Source organism: Lagenorhynchus albirostris, chromosome 4, assembly GCF_949774975.1.
Source record: "Lagenorhynchus albirostris chromosome 4, mLagAlb1.1, whole genome shotgun sequence".
In the NCBI taxonomy this organism is placed as follows: domain Eukaryota; kingdom Metazoa; phylum Chordata; class Mammalia; order Artiodactyla; family Delphinidae; genus Lagenorhynchus; species Lagenorhynchus albirostris.
Genome location: NC_083098.1, coordinates 135353850 through 135370572, shown reverse-complemented (window position 1 = coordinate 135370572; position 16723 = coordinate 135353850). Strand labels below are relative to the sequence as shown.

Below are 16723 nucleotides of genomic sequence, written 5' to 3'. Positions count from 1 at the left end.
GCAATTGTTGTCATTATCCAGGTAAGAAGTGAACTAAGATAGGTTCAGTGAGATTGGAGATGAAGGGATTTGGAAGAAAGAGGTACAGGGCAACTCAGGTTTTTGGCTTGCTTGAGCAATGGAGAAGTAGGAAAAAAGTGGTACATTCCGTTTTGGAAGCATCATAGACCAATGGTTGAGAACTCAGCCTCTGGATTCAGTCTGTCTGGGCTCATATTCTAGCTCTCTTTCTAGGTCTTTGACCTTGGGCAAGTTACTTAGCTTCACTATACCTCAATTTTTTCATTTGTAAAATGGGTATAATAGCACAATAACCCTCATGGGGTTGTTGTGAGGATTAAATGAGATGATGCAAATAAAGCACTTAGCATGGTGTCTAGCACATTTTAAGTGCACAGTTTATATTACCTAAAATCATTAATGACATTATAATGATACTATAACATTAGCATTATTTCTTAGGTTTGAAGTGGGAATATCCCTTAACCCATAAGGAGGACTGGCTGGCCACCATCTGAGTGGTGTGGGACAAGAATTGGTGTTGAGTAGTTTGGTTGGGGTGGGGAGAGTTCCTGAGGCACTCATAAACTATGAGTTTTAGAGGAATTCACCAGCAACAATTCTTAAATAAAACTGAAGTCCAAATACCAGAGAGAACGATAGAAGCATAGTAAATTATTTCTTGAAAAATGAGTTCACCAGAAGACAAGGGAATGGAAGAAGGGAATCCTCAGACAGAGGGAGCAGAAGAAGCAAAGGCTCGGAGGCTTGAAATAACTACTTATTCAGGAAATTGGAGCATGGAATGGTAGGGTTTTCATGAAGAGATGAGAAGGAGTGTTAGACGTCTGTGAACCTCCCCTTTTTTCCTATAACCGGACCTCACATGCCAGGTATAGCTGGTGGATGACCCCATTAGTTGACCAGCTGAACACCAGTTCAGGTAAATGTAGAAAGCTTGCCCTTTTCCCACTTACCTCTGACCTTATCGTCATTGCCTTCTGTTGATTTTGGCCTCCTTTCATTTGTCCTAGCATATTTGCTGTACACCATTCTTCTACCTCCATCTGATAAGGGAGACATGATAGTCCTTAAGGACCTGTTCAAAGAGGGACTTGTATATTCTTGCCTCCTTTGTCAAAGATAAGGTGACCATATGTGCGTGGGTTTATCTCTGGGCTTTCTATCCTGGTCTATTGATCTATATTTCTGTTTTTGTGCTAGTACCATACTGTCTTTTTTTTTTTTTTTTAACATCTTTGTTGGGGTATAATTGCTTTACAATGGTGTGTTAGTTTCTGCTTTATAACAAAGTGAATCAGTTATACATATACATATGTTCCCATATCTCTTCTCTCTTGCATCTTCCTCCCTCCCACCCTCCCTATCCCACCCCTCCAGGCAGTCACAAATCACCGAGCTGATACTATCTACCTTACGTTTTGTAGTGTATATATGTCCATGCCTCTCTCGCTTTGTCACAGCTCACCCTTCCCCCTCCCCATATCCTCAAGTCAGTTCTCCAGTAGGTCTGTGTCTTTATTCCTGTGTTACCCCTAGGTTCCTCATGACATTTCTTTTCTTAAATTCCATATATATGTGTTAGCATACGGTATTTGTCTTTCTCTTTCTGACTTACTTCACTCTGTATGACAGACTCTAGGTATATCCACCTCATTACAAATAGCTCAATTTCATTTCTTTTCATGGCTCAGTAATATTCCATTGTATATATGTGCCACATCTTCTTTATCCATTCATCCAATGATGGGCACTTAGGTTGTTTCCATCTCTGGGCTATTATAAATAGAGCTGCAATGAACATTTTGGTACATGACTCTTTTTGAATTATGGTTTTCTCAGGGTATATGCCCAGTAGTGGGATTGCTGGGTCATATGGTAGTTCTATTTGTAGTTTTTTTAAGGAACCTGCATACTGTCCTCCATAGTGGCTGTACCAATTCACATTCCCACCAGCAGTACAGGAGTGTTCCCTTTTCTCCACACCCTCTCCAGCATTTATTGTTTCTAGATTTTTTGATGATGGCCATTCTGACCAGTGTGAGATGATATCTCATTGTAGTTTTGATTTGCATTTCTCTAATGATTAATGATGTTGAGCATTCTTTCATGTGTTTGTTGGCAGTCTGTATATCTTCCTTGGAGAAATGTCTATTTAGGTCTTCTGCCCATTTTTGGATTGGGTTGTTTGTTTTTTTGTTATTGAGCTGCATGAACTGCTTGTAAATTTTGGAAATTAATCCTTTGTCAGTTGCTTCATTTGCAAATATTTTCTCCCATTCTGAGGGTTGTCTTTTGGTCTTGTTTATGGTTTCCTTGGTTGTGCAAAAGCTTTTAAGTTTCATTAGGTCCCATTTGTTTATTTTTGTTTTTATTTCCATTTCTCTAGGAGGTGGGTCAAAAAGGATCTTGCTGTGATTTATGTCATAAAGTGTTCTGCCTATGTTTTCCTCTAAGAGTTTGATAGTTTCTGGCCTTACATTTAGGTCTTTAATCCATTTTGAGCTTATTTTTGTGTATGGTGTTAGGGAGTGATCTAATCTCATACTTTTACATGTACCTGTCCAGTTTTCCCAGCACCATTTATTAAAGAGGCTGTCCTTTCTCCACTGTATATTCCTGCCACCTTTATCACAGATAAGGTGACCATATGTGTGTGGGTTTATCTCTGGGCTCTCTATCCTGTTCCGTTGATCTATCTTTCTGTTTTTTGTGCCGGTACCATACTGTCTGTAGCTTTGTAGTGTAGCCTGAAGTCAGGGATCCTGATTCCTCCAGCTCTGTTTTTCTTTCTCAAGATTGCTTTGGCTATTCGGGGTTTTTTGTGTTTCCATACAAATTGTGAAATTTTTTGTTCTAGTTCTGTGAAAAATGCCAGTGATAGTTTCATAGGGATTGCATTGAATCTGTAGATTGCTTTGGGTAGTATAGTCATTTTCACAGTGTTGATTCTTCCAATCCAAGAACATGGTATATCTCTCCATCTATTTGTATCAACTTTAATTTCTTTCATCAGTGTCTTAAAATTTTCTGCATACAGGTCTTTGTCTCCTTAGGTAGGTTTATTCCTAGATACTTTATTCTTTTTGTTGCAATGGTAAATGGGAGTGTTTCCTTAATTTCACTTTCAGATTTTTCATCATGAGTGTATAGGAATGCTAGAAATTTCTGTGCATTTATTTTTTATCCTTCTACTTTACCAAATTCATTGATTAGCTCTAGTAGTTTTCTGGTAGCATCTTTAGGATTCTCTATGTATAGTATCATGTTATCTACAAACAGTGACAGCTTTACTTCTTCTTTTCCGATTTGGATTCCTTTTATTTCTTTTTCTTCTCTGATTACTGTGGCTAAAACTTCCAAAACTATGTTGAATAATAGTGGTGAGAGTGGGCACCCTTGTCTTGTTCCTGATCTTAGTGGAAATGGTTTCAGTTTTTCACCATTGAGGACGATTATGTTTTCACCATTGAGACCTTTATTTTGTTGAGGAAAGTTCCCACTATGCCTACTTTCTGGAGGGTTTTAATCATGAATGGGTGTTGAATTTTGTCGAAAGCTTTCTCTGCATCTATTGAGGTGATCATATGGTTTTTCTCCTTCAATTTGTTAATATGGTGTATCACATTGATTGATTTGCGAATATTGAAGAATCCTTGCATTCTTGGGATAAAGCCCACTTGATCATGGTGTATGATCCTTTCAATGTGCTGTTGGATTCTGTTTGCTAGTATTTTGTTGAGGATTTTTGCATCTATGGTTCATCAGTGACATTGGCCTGTAGTTTTCTTTCTTTGTTACATCTTTGTCTGGTTTTGGTATCAGGGTGATGGTGGCCTCGTAGAATGAGTTTGGGAGTGTTCCTCCCTCTGCTATATTTTGGAAGAGTTTGAGATAGGTGTTAGCGCTTCTCTGAATGTTTGATAGAATTTGCCTGTGAAGCCATCTGGTCCTGGGCTTTTGTTTGTTGGAAGATTTTAAATCACAGTTTCAATTTCAGTGCTTGTGATTGGTCTGTTCATATTTTCTCTTTCTTCCCAGATCAGTCTCAGAAAGTTGTGCATTTCTAAGAATTTGTCCATTTCTTCCAGGTTGTCCATTTTATTGGCATAGAGTTGCTTGTAGTAAGCTCTCATGATCCTTTGTATTTCTTTAAGTGGTGCTGGGAAAACTGGACAGGTACATATAAGAGTATGAAATTAGAACACTCCCTAACACCATACACAAAAATAAACTCAAAATGGATTAAATACCTAAATATAAGGCCAGACACTATCAAACTTTTAGAGGAAAACATAGGCAGAACACTCTATGACATACATCACAGCAAGATCCTTTATGACCCACCTCCTAGAGGAATGGAAATAATAACAAAAATAAACAAATGGGACCTAATGAAACTTCAAAGCTTTTGCACAGCAAAGGAAACCAGAAACAAGACCAAAAGACAACCCTCAGAATGGGAGAAAATATTTGCAAATGAAGCAGCTGACAAAGGATTAATCTCCAAAATTTACAAGCAGCTCATGCAGCTCAATATCAAAAAAACAAACAACCCAGTCCAAAAATGGGCAGAAGACCTAAATAGACATTTCTCCGAGGAAGATATACAGACTGCCAACAAACACATGAAAGAATGCTCAACATCATTAATCATTAGAGAAATGCAAATCATAACTACAATGAGATATCATCTCACACTGGTCAGAATGGCCATCATCAAAAAATCTAGAAACAATAAATGCTGGAGAGGGTGTGGAGAAAAGGGAACCCTCTTGCACTGCTGGTGGGAATGTAAATTGATACAACCACTATGGAGAACAGTATGGAGGTTCCTTAAAAAACTACAAATAGAACTACCATATGACCCAGCAATCCCACTACTGGGCATATACCCTGAGGAAACCATAGTTCAAAAAGAGTCATGTACCAAAATGTTCATTGCAGCTCTATTTACAATATCCAGGACATGGAAGCAACCTAAGTGCCCATCATTGGATGAATGGGTAAAGAAGATGTGGCACATATATACAAATGGAATATTACTCAGCCATAAAAAGAAACAAAATTTAGTTATTTGTAGTGAGGTGGATGGACCTAGAGTCTGTCATACAGAGTGAAGTAAGTCAGAAAGAGAGAAACAAATACCGTATGCTAACACATATATATGGAATCTTAAAAAAAAAAAAAGTCATGAAGAACCTAGGGGCAAGACAGGAATAAAGACACAGACCTACTAGAGAATGGACTTGAGGATATGGGGAGGGAAAGGGTAAGCTGTGACAAAGTGAGAGAGTGGCATGGACATATATACGCTACCAAAAGTAAAATAGATAGCTGGTGGGAAGCAGCTGCATAGCACAGGGAGATCAGCTCAGTGCTTTTTGACCACCTAGAGGGGTTGAATGGGGAGGGTGGGAGGGAGGGAGATGCAAGAGGGAAGAGATATGTGAACATATGTATATGTATAGCTGATTCACTTTGTTATAAAGCAGAAACTTACACACCATTGTAAAGCAATTGTACTCCAGTAAAGATGTTAAAAAGAAAAAATGTGATTGTGTTTCCTCTGCTAAAAAAAAAAAAAAAAAAAAGGGGGACTTGTATATCAAACTAAGGAGTGAAAAATTCATTATTGCAGTGGGTGTTATAACCAGTAGGGATGGATTCTTTTTCTTTCTTTCTTTCTTTCTTTTCATTCTCTTAAGAGTGTCTTTCACTGAGCAGAAGTTTTTAATTTTGATGAAGTTCAATTCTTCAATTTGTTCTTTTATGGATGTGTCATATCTAAGAAATCTTTGCCTTACTCAAGGCCACAAAGATTATCTTCTATGTGGTCTTCTGTGGTCTTCTAGAAGTTTTGTAGTTTTAGGTTTTACATTCAAATCTATGAAACATTTTGAGTTAAATTTTGTACAAGGTGTAAGGTAAAGGTCAAGGTTCACTTATTTTGTATATGGATGCCCAATTAAAAAGACTGTCCTTTCTCCATTAAATTACCTTTGTATCTGTTAAAAATCAGTTGTACATATTTGTGTAGATCCGTTTCTGTTCTGTTGATTATCTGGAAACCAGTATCCTACTCTCTTGATTATTACAGTTTTATAGTACGTCAGATAGTGTTGGCCTTTCAGATTTGTTCTTTTTCACAGTTGTTTTGACTATCATAGGTCCTTTGCACTTCTATATACATTTGAGAACCAGCTTGTCAAGTTCTACAAAAAAAGGTGCTGGGATTTTGATAGGCATTGTATTGACTTTCTTGATCAATTTGTGCAGAATTCATTTAATGATATTGAGTCCTCTGACAAATGAAAAAATATATGTCTTGATTGATATAGCTCTTCTTTAATTTTTTCTTAGTAATGTTTTATAATTTTTAGTATATAGATTTTGCACATATTTTGTCAGATTTATCCCTGTGTATTGCTGTTTTTGATACTGTTGTAAACGGTATTATTCTTTTACTTTCAATTTCTGAATTACCATTGCTAGTATATAGAAATACTTTTTGTGCGTGAGTGTGTGTGTGTGTGTGTGTGTGTGTGTGTGTGTGTGTGTGTTTTTCCATACCATCTTTGAAAGCTTGCTTATTCTAGTAGGTTTTATATGGAATTCATCAGATTTTCTGCATTGACAATCTTTTCATCTGTAAATGGAGATGGTTTTACTTCTTCCTTTCCAGTCTGGATGCCTTTCATTTCATTTTCTTGCTTTATTGTGCTGGCTAGAACCTTGCGTACATTGTTGAACGGAAGTGGTTGGAGTGGACATCCTTGTGTTCTTGCTGATTTTAGGGAGAAAGCATCTGTTTTTCAAAATTAAATATGATACTAGCTGTAGTTTTTTCATAGATGTTCTTATTAGGTTGAGGATGTTCATTTCTATTCCCAGTTTTCTGAGAGTTTTTATCAGAATGAGTGTTGGATTATTTTTCCAAATGCTTTTTCTGCATTTATTGAGATGAACAGATGTTTTTTCCATTTTTAGTTTTTTAATAGGGTGATTTATATAGATTACTTTTCAATGTTAAACCTGCCTTTTTGAGATAGACTCTTCTTGGTCCTAATGTATTATCTTTTTTATATATTGTTGAATTTGATTATCTAAAAGGTTTATTTAAAATCTTAACATCTGTGTACATAAGACCTTTTTAAAAAAATTTTTTTTTGTCGCGTCGCAGCGTGTGGGCTCTTAGTTCCCCAACCGGGGATTGAACCTGGGCCCCCTGCCTTGGGAGCGCAGAGTCTTACCCACTGGACCACCAGGGAAGTCCCTTGAAGCCTTTAAAAAGAAAAAAATTTCTAATGTCTTTGTCTGGTTTTGGTATCAAGTAATGCTGGCCTCAGAATTACTTGGAAAAATACTTTGTCCTTTTCAGTTTTCTGGAAGACGTTTGTGTAGAATTGGTATTATTTCTTCCTTAAATGTTTGGTAGAATTTACCAGTGAAGCCAACTGGATCTAGAGCTTTCTTTGTGGGAAGATTTTAAACTGTAAAATCAATTGCTTTAATAAAGAGTTAGTACTCTTTTGTTTATGCAAGACAGACCCTTCACAGATCTTATATATATGGAGTTCTCTCTCTGTACAGCTTTCTCTCCTATTGTTTGTCCTGCCAACTCTAGTTTACTTGGTTTCCACTGAGTCTCAGCTTCATCTCCTTAGCTCAAAGGATTTGCTGATCTCTGCCTGCATTTTCCCTCCTTGTTCTGTGGCCAGAAATGTTGCTCAAGTCAGTAAGCTGGGACAATCACAGGCCTTACTTCATTTGTTTTGTGTCTGTCATTATCAGTGTCTGATGTGTGTTTGCCTGGCAAACCATTGTTTCATTTGTTTGGTTTTTTTTGGTGTGTCAGGTGGGAAAGTGGACCATTTTACTTTATCTTGAGCATAAGCAGAAGTCCTATTTAATTTGCCCTACTTTTGAAATCTTAAACACGAATATCTTACTCCCACTATAACTGTTCTTTGACCTCATTGAGACCTCTATTCTTTGAAACCTTCATTTTCTTCCATTTCCTTAACTCCTTCCCAGTTTGTTTTTACTACTTTCTTACATAGGCTGTAACAGTTTCCTGTTGGTTCATCTGTTCTCTTGTAAGTAATCTTAATGTGATTATGCCCCTGCTTTTCTGTAGTACATGCCTGGTAACACCTTATCCTGAGTTTGATTTTACAGTTCTCATACCCATCTGTTCAATAACCATAGATAAAAACCTCCTGGATAAGTGCCACCACAGTTTCAAGGTTATCTCGTAACTAATAAGTAATTGGGCTGGGATTTGAACCCAGGCAGTCTAGTTTGAACCCAGTGTTTGTCTTCTTTACTACCCAGCAAAGATACTTGCATGAAAGAAAATTATAGGCCTGTTTTACTTATGCACACAGAAACTAAAATCCTAAATAAAATATTAATAAATTGAATCCATCAATGAATATAAGTTCATGTGTGTGTGTGTGCATAGATATATAATATACATACAATTATCTTCATACTGGGTTCATCCCACCAACGGAAGGGTAGTTAGCATTAGAAAATTATTCGGTACGTAAGAGAAGACCTAGATTAATGGAGCAACATATCAAATTTATGGATTAGAGCACTCAATATAGTAAACATGTCAATTTCCCCACAAATTAATGGGTAGATTCAATGCAATCCCAAACCTAGATTTGACAACATGGTTCTAAAATCTATGTTGATGAGCTAGGAGTAGCCAAAAGAGTTTTAAAGAGCATCAAGGTGGGAAATTTTATTTTACCAGCTATTAAGACTGATTATAAATATCCAGTTATTAAATCAATATTATATTGGCAGATCGATAAGTACATAGATCAGTTAGCACAGAAACAAACACATACATCTCCAGACATTTGTTATCTGAAAGAACAGGCAACATGAATCAGTGGGAAAGGATAGGCTGTTCAACAAATGGTGCTACGATAATTGGGTATCCAAATGGGAAAGAAAAAATAATAAAGATACTTTCTCACACTATGTAGAAAAATTATCTCCAGATTGATTGAAGGAATAAATTCTCTTTAAACTTTCAGAAAAAATTTTAAGAGGGTGTCTTTTTGATCTCAGGATCATAGAAGATTTCTTAAAGAGACAAACATTTTTGACTGAAAGAAAAATATATATGAATAGATGACATTAGAAATAAAAACTTGGATATCACAAGAAACATCATCAATATAATGACTAGCCCAGCCACAAGAAAGGAGAATATATTTATAATAAATATAATGAAGAGTTGATTACCATTCACAATTTAACAAGTTTTCACAAACAAAAATACATTCACACTAATAGAAAAATGGTAAAGAATATGATAGGTCATTTACAAGAAATAAAACCTGAAGAGCTACTAAACATATGAAAATGTCAATCTCATCAGTAATCCAGAAAATGCAAATTAAACAATGAGATAAGTGCTTGTTCAATGAAGGAAATGGTAGATTTAAGTTATAGTAAAATTTGCTCCAGATTAAAGTCAGTCTATGAAGATTGTTTTCTCTCATTAATACACAATTGACTTCTTAACCTATTTTATTTACTGAGACATCAGATTTAGTGTTTTTTATTATTTAAAACCCTATCAGGAAAAAAAAGAAGCAGTTTGTATTGGAATTATTATATCCCTGGCCTTATCTCCAACCTCCTTTTGAGACTGTGAGAGAAGAGTAATAAGCAGAAACTAGATCCTAATTTTAGTGCTATGTGTCAGGTAACTCTCTTAAAAGTTCTGAGGGTAACAATAAAAAAAGGAATAATTCCTTTAAACTCAAAGTTAAAACGATTTAAATTATTAATACTTTATAATTACTTATTCCTTTATCAGAATCACATATATGTCATATTTCTCCACCAAATTATATGTGCTTTCAAGGAAGAAACTGTTATCTGAAGTTAACAGTGTAGAATGTATACATTTTGTGTGTGTAATTTTATATTTTTTAATTTATTTGTATATATAGTTAATATATATGTGCATATATATGTATATTTGCTAATGTGTAACATGCAGAAAATAGAGAAAACAAATATAAAGCTAAGAGAATTATTACAAAGCTCAAAACTCATATAACCATAACCCAGGTCAAAAAACAGAACATTGCTAGCACCCCAGAAGCCCTCTTGTGATCATACCCATGTCCTCCTCCCCAAAGATAATCAAAGATAACTAATATCTTCAATTTTACACTGTAAAAACTGTTTTGCCTGTGTTTGAAATTTATATAAATGGAATCATAAACCATGCGTCCTTCTGTGTTTGGCTTCTTTTATTTAATATTATGTTTCTGAGATTTATTCATACTCTTGAATGTAGATGTAGTATGTTCATTTTCATTGCTACAGAATATTCTAGTTTATAAATTTATCACTTTTATCTATTCTTCTTTTGATAGATACTTGCAGTTGTTTCCAGTTTGGGGGCCATTGAGAATAATGCTGTTACCAACATTTTTTGTCATGGCCCTTGGAGCTCAAGTGCACATATTTTGGTTGGGTATATTCCTAGGAATTATATTTGTGTTTAAAATTCTACTAATTTACACTCCCACCAGCAGTGTATGGGAGTTTTCTTTATTCCACGTTGTCGCCAGCATTTGTCTTTTAGCCTTAGCTCTTTATTTTATTGTAATTTTAATTTGTATTTTCCTGATGTCTAATGAGGTTGACAGCTTTTCTGTTTGTTGGCCACCTGGGTAACCTTTTTGTGAAATACTAATTAAGTCTTTTTACCACTGTGTTTATAGGATTGCCTGCCTTTTAACTGATAGAAGTTCTTTGTATATTCTAGAAATAAGCCCTTTGTCAGTTATAGGTGTTGGAAATACCTTCTCCATGTTTGTGGCTTGCATTTTTACTGTCTTAACAGTCTCTTTTTGATGAACAGAAGTTCTTAATTTTAACGTAGTCCAGTTTGTCATTTTTTCTTTTATGATTAGTGTCTTTGTGTTTTGATTAAAAAAATATTTCCCTATCCTAAGGCTATAGAGACATTCTTTTTGTTTTGTTTTAGAATTTATTGTTTTGGCATTCACAGTTAGATCTTCATTTCACATAAAATTGATTTTTATGGGTGATGTTTTGTTCTTTTCCATGAGCGTATCCAGCTGATCTAGAACCGCTTACAAAAAGATTGTCCTTCTCCCCTCACTGCTCTGGATGCCCCTTTGATCACAATTCAAGTGCTCATATATACATGGGTATACTTCTGGATCCTGGATTCTCTTCCATTGGTCAGTTTTGTTTATCCTTATATGACTGTCACACAGTCCAAATGCCTATAGTTTTATAATAAATCTTGATACCTGGTAGAACAAGTCCCCCCGCCCCGGTTCTTTCGCAAAATATTAGCTATTCTTGTTGCATTTCCACCTATATTTTATTTTATTTTTTAATTTTAGTTTTATGGGTAGGGCATCTCATTGTTATTTTTTTGAATAGATCTTTATTGGAGTATAATTGCTTCACAACACTGTGTTAGTTTCTGTTGCACACCAAAGTGAATCAACCATATGTATACATATGTCCCTATATTTCATTGTTATTTTAATTTGCTTTTCCCCAATGCACAGTGCTTATCGTTTTCCAATGATTTCCTAATGTTGATCAACTTATACATGCTTATTTCCCATCTGTATATATTATTCTGTAAGGTGTCTACTCATATTGCCATATTTGTTTTAATTTGGTATGTTTTTCTTATTGTGAATTTTTTCTAGTTCTTTGAGTATTTTGCATGCAAATCTTTCTTCAGTTATGTGTTTTGAAAATATGTTCTCGTAGTCAGGGGCTTGTCTTTCCATTCTTTGAACATTGTCCTTCATAGAGTAAGTAGTTTAAATTTAATAAAGTCCACATTATCAATACTTTTTCTTTCATGGATTGTGCTTTTTGTGTTGGATATGAAAACTAATTATCAATACTAGAACTCATGTGGATTTTTCCCAAGTTTTCCACTATAATTTTTATAGTTCTGTACTCTGTATTTAAGACAATGAATGATTTTGAATGAATTTATGTCTATGGTACAGAGTTTGTGTCTTTATTTTCTTATGGTCATCGATTTGTACCCTCATCATTTGTTGATGATGACTAAACACTAAAAGTCTGTACTTTCTGTATTAATGTGCCTTTATTCCTTTGACCAACGTCAAGTTGTCTGAATTTTCATAGGTATACTAGTGGGCTCTGTCTGTTCTGTTTATCTTTGTGTCTGTTTGTTTCAAATACCATGCTCTCTTGATTATTTTAGCTTTCTAGTAAATCTTGAAATTGAGAAGTGTGAGTTCATCAACTTCTTCATCAATGTTGTCTAGACTACTCAATGCAATGTTTAAAACAAGTTTGTCCATATCTACAAAATGGCTTTTATTGGAATTGTACTGGATCTTTAAATCAATTTAAGAAGAATTGACATTTTAATAATATTGTGGCTTTTGATGATGAGCAAGGAATATATCTCAATTGATTTATTTTTCTTTCATTGCTTTCAAGAATGTTTCATATCTTTTTTCTTTTTAAAAGATCTATTCAATTTATTTTTTTTTTAAAAAAGAACTAGTTCATCCATTTTTCCCTGCCTCTCCCTGCCCCCATCCTCCACTTCTTGAAACCACCAATCTCTTCCCTGTGTCAGTGACCTTGGTTTCTCTCTTTTCATATGGTATTTGTCTTTCTCTGTTACTTATTTCACTTAGCATCATGCTCTCAGGGTCCACCCATATTGTCACAAAGGGCAAGATTTCATTCTTTTCTTATGGCTGAGTAATGTTCCATTGTATATATACCACAATTTCTTTATCTACTCATCCAACAATGGATGTTTAGGTTGTTTCCATATCTTGGCTATTATAAATAATGCTGCAATGAACATGGGGGTGTGTATCTTTTCAAATTAGTGTTTTAATTTTCTTTAGATAAATACTCAGAAGTGGAATTGGTGGGTCATGTGAATTATGTTTTTAGTTTTTTGAGGAACCAAAACCTACATACTGTTTTTCATAGTAGTTGCACCAGTTTATATTTCTACAAACAGTACCCATCTCCACAGCCTCACCAACACTTGTTATTTCTTGTCTTTTTGATAATAGCTGTTCTAATGGGAATGAGGTGATATCTTGTTGTGGTTTTGATTTGTGTTTTCCTGATGATTAATGATGAGTATCTTTTCATGTGTCTATTGGCCATCTGTATGTCTTCTTTGGAAAAATGTCTATTCAGTCTTCTGTCCATTTTTTAATCCAGTTGTTTGTTTTTTCGCTACTGAGTTGCGTGAGTTCTTTGTTTATTTTAGTTCTGTTCCCCTTTTCAGATATATGATTTGCAATTATTTTCTCCCATTCAGTAGGTTGCCTTTTCATTTTATTGATAGTTTTCTTTGCTGTGCAGGGGATTTTTCCTCTTTAAGTTTTGAGGTACAGCATTTTCACTATCATCGAGTTCAAAATACTTTTAAGTTTGTCGTGTAATTCATCCTGAGGCCAACAGGTTATTGAAAAGTAATTTCTTACATTATGGAGATTTTTCCTGTAGTTTTTGGTTCTTCATTCTAGCCTAACTGTGCTATTATCAGGTAATAGGACCTCTTTGCCTTTGCAGGGGAGCAAAAATAATTTTCCTCTACCCTTCTAGGTTGTTGCCTGGGACCTCCTATAGTAAAAGACAGACTAATAGGAGAAAAACAAACAAGTTTAATAACATATTTACCTACTGTATACATTAGAGACCTGGGAAAACTGAGAAAAACTCCTTCAAATGGCCCAAGCTACAATCTTAAATAACATCTTCAGATAAAGACAAAAGAAGAGATGAGAAATTACCAGGAAAAACACAGTAAACAGGAGTAAAGTTGTTAAGCAAATTTAAGTCATTACCTTCTCTATTCATAAAGAGTTTCTAGAAATTTAGAGTCATCTTTCTCTTTCTGGTATAGAGAGGGAGACATGCTTACAAATGGAGTTTTCCCTTATAAATGTAAATGTCTTTTACAAAATGGTAACTTCTACTCAGTTTTCAGAGCTTTTTCTATTCTGCTGTTTCTTAAAAATTACCAGCCTAAAATAATCCTTATGACAAAGAGGCATATTTTAGAGTAGTATATTCTCCTCTTCAGCTTCAGTCTTTTGAAAGTTGTTGAGACTTACTCTTATTTATTTATTTTAATTTTTAGTTTTTCTTCTTTTTTTATTGAAGTATAGCTGCTGTGCAGTGTTATATAAGTTACAGGTGTACAATTTTTAGTGCTTCACAATTTTTAAAGGTTATACTCTATTTATAGTTATTATAAAGTATTGGCTGTATTTCCCATGTTGTACAATATACCCCTGTAGCTTATACCTAATAATTGTACCTCTTACTCCGCTACCCCAATATTGCCCTCCCCTCTTCACTCTCCCCACTGGTAACCACTAGTTTGTTCTCTATATCTGTGAGTATGCTTCTTTTAGGTTATATTCACTAGTTTGTTGTATTTTTTTAGATTCCCCATATAAGTGATATCATGCAGTATTTGTCTTTCGGTGTCTGACTTATTTCACTTAGCATAATGCCCTCCAAGTCCATCCATGTTGCTGCAAATGGGGAAATTTCCTTCATTTTATGGCTGAGTTGTATTCTGTCTTCTTTATCCATTTATCTGTTGATGGACACTTAGGTTGCTTCCATATTTTGGCAATTGTTAATAATGCATGCTATATGTACACCTGAAACTAACACAACATTGTAAATCAATTATACCCCAATAAAAATTTTTTTTTAAATAATGCATGCTATGAACATTGGAGTGCGTGTATCTTTTCGAATTAGTGATTTTGTTTTTATAGGATATATACCCAGGAGTGGAATTGCTGCGTCATATAGTAGTTCAATATTTAGTTTTTTGGGAAACGTTCATACTGTTTTTAACAGTGACTGCACCAATTTACATTCCTACCAACAGTGTACAAGTGTTCCTTTTTCTCCACATCCTGGCCAACATTTGTTACTTGTGTTCTTTTTGATGATAACCATTCTGACAGGTGTGAGGTGATATCTCAATGTGGTTTTGGTTTGCATTTCCCTGATAATTAGTGATGTTGAGCATCTTTTCATGTGCCTATTGGCCATCTACATTTCCTCTTTGGAAAAATGTCTATTCACTACTTATGCCCACTTTTTAATCAGGTTATTTGTATTTTTGATGTTGGGTTGTATGAGCTGTTGATATATGTTGGATATTATTCCCTTATCAGGCATATCATTTGCAAATATTTCATTAAATAGGTTGTCTTTTCATTTTGTTGATGGTTTCCTTTGCTGTGCAAAGCTTTTAAGTTTGGTTAGGTCCTATTTGTTTATTTTTGGTTTTATTTCCTTTGCCTGAGGAGAAGTATCCAAAAAATATTGCTGCAATTTATGTCAAAGAATGTTCTGCCTTTGTTTGCCTCTAGGAGTTTTATGGCTTTCACTCTTACATTTAGCTCTTTAAACCATTTTGAGTTTATTTTTGTATATGGTGTTAGAGATGTTCTAATTTCCTTCTTTTACATGTAGCTGTCCAGTTTTCCCAGCACCACTTATTGAAGAAACTGTCTTTTATCCATTGCATAGTCTTGCCTCCTTTGTCATAGATTAATTGACCATAAGTGTATGAGTTTATTTCTGGGCTCTCTATCCTGTTCCATTGATCTATGCTTTTGTGCCAGTACAATACTGTTTTGGCTACTGTAACTTTGTAGTATAGTCTGAAGTCAGCGAGCATGATTCCTCCACCTCTGTTCTTCTTTCTCAAGATTGTTTTGGCTATTTGTGTTTCCATGCAAATTTTAAAATTATTTGTTTTAGGTCTATGAAAAGTGCCATTGGTATTTTGATAGGGATTGCATTGAATCTGTAGATTGCCTTGAGTAGTATAGGCATTTTAACAATATTGATTATTCCGATCCAAGAACCCAGTATATCTTTTCATATGTTTGTGTATTCAATTTCTCTCGTCAGTGTCTTATAGTTTTTAGAATACAGGTTTTTTGCCCCTTAGGTAGGTTTATTCCTGGGTATTTTATTCTTTTTGATACAGTGGTAAATGGGATTGTTTGCTTAATTTCTTTTTCTGATACTTTGTTTTTAATGTATAGAAATGCAACAGATTTCTGTATATTAATTTTGTATCTTGCAACTTTACCAAATTCATTGATTAGCTCTAGTAGTTTTCTGGTGGCATCTTTAGGATTCTCTATGTATAGTATCATGTCAACTGCAAACAGTGACAGTTTTACTTCTTCTTTTCCAATTTGTATTCCTTTTATTTCTTTTTCTTCTCTGATTGCCATGGCTAGGACTTCCAAAACTATGTTGAATAGAAGTGGTGAAAGTGGGCATCCTTGTCTTGTTCCTGATCTTAGAGGAAATACTTTGAGGATGAAGTTAACTGTGGGTTTGTCATATATGACCTTTATTGTGTTGAGATATGTTCCCTCTGTGGCTGGTTTCTGGAGAGTTTTTATCATAAATCATTGTTGAATTTTGTCGAAAGATTTTTCTGCATCTATTGAGATGAACATATGGCTTTTATTCTTCAGTTTGTTAATGTGGTGTATCACATTGATTGATTTGTGAATGTTGAAAAATCCTTGCATCCCTGAGATAAATCCCACTTGAATATTCAAAAACTTAAAAGAGACTTACCCTTTTGTCAGGAAATTATCAG

The 16723-nt window shown here is 34.7% G+C and overlaps 1 protein-coding gene across 1 annotated transcript in view; it reads left to right on the top strand.

The window, feature by feature from the left end:
* The window catches only part of SCLT1 (sodium channel and clathrin linker 1), a 252430-nt gene that overhangs the window by 1501 nt on the left and 234206 nt on the right, over positions 1-16723 (top strand). The window lies entirely within an intron of this gene.